The following is a 1,304-nucleotide window of genomic DNA, read 5'->3' on the forward strand; positions in this document are numbered from 1 at the left end:
TATATATATATATGACATTGTATTTGTACAACTGGTTGATCTTACCATTATCATAACGTATTATAACGTATCTCTTCATCTGATACTCTAATGCCATAAATCATATACATGTTGGCATGGGAACAACTGCATCACTCTTATACGTGGCTGGCAACTGAATTGGCTATAGCGCAAATTGAATAGTACACACGTACAAACACGCAAACCTTGCATCCGCGCAGGCATTGATTCATACATACATACGCACATACGTACATACATACATACATATGTATGTACTTACGTACTTATATACACGAGCACACAACACACATGTACACGTATACCTACCTATATAAATTAATCAAGTACATACATCCGTATGTTTGCTCTCTTCTCGTTGATATACACTGCAGTGGCTGAAGCAACCGCTCAGCCCCGAATAGCGGCGCGTTCTTGGGCCGCGGCAGAGGGTGAAAGGATCGAACACTTGAAGAGGTAAGTCAATGTAATCTGTATATGGTTTTCCATCTGTGTGTTATCAACTGTGTTTGAGTTATAAACGGTTATCAACCCTAACTCTCCCTGACACTTCAGGTTCCTTTTGTTTGGTTTTCCATCTGTGTGTTATCAACTGTATTTGGGTTATATTACCTAACCACCCCCCCCCCCTTTCCTCCCTGATACTTCTAGTTCCTTATGGATTTCTATTTTGTATTAGTTCGTGTACTGCAAAGTGTTCCGCACTTTGGCGAGTCTTACACACACGTCAGAGTTCGTATGTGTGAGGGTCGTGTGTGAGTCTATCAAGTGGTGCGTGTATATAGTTATCGTTGACGTCGGCTCGGTAGACGTATATAGAAGCAAAGATCAATCAGCAAACAGGAGATCGAAACTGCACCCGCCCTGAACGTTATGCTCGTACTTGTACAGTTTCTTGGCTGCATGTACCCCATATTTTAACAGACGCGTATACACAACTTATATTGAATGAGACACGCCATGCACCTTCTCCTATTCCTCTGACCCATTCACGACTGCGCACAATGATCATTCCATTAGATTACATGATATAGTAATGGAAGTAATGGGTCCGTCATTGCACTACATAACTACTAGAAGTAATGAGTGCATCATAACATTACATGTGTAGTGAGGTCGAAGTATTTCGGAAGAAGCTTGCGATAGTCTGTGACGGTAAGTATGAGCTGGAGATGGCCAGCGAGAACCAGAAAAACGAGGTACACGTGTGTTTAAAAGGGCAGTTGTCCGAATTTCTGTTCATGTGATAAGTGTATATGTAGATATCAATACGCATATATATA

The sequence above is a fragment of the Sphaeroforma arctica genome (genome assembly GCF_001186125.1).
Source record: "Sphaeroforma arctica JP610 unplaced genomic scaffold supercont1.237, whole genome shotgun sequence".
Lineage (NCBI taxonomy): Eukaryota > Ichthyosporea > Ichthyophonida > Sphaeroforma > Sphaeroforma arctica.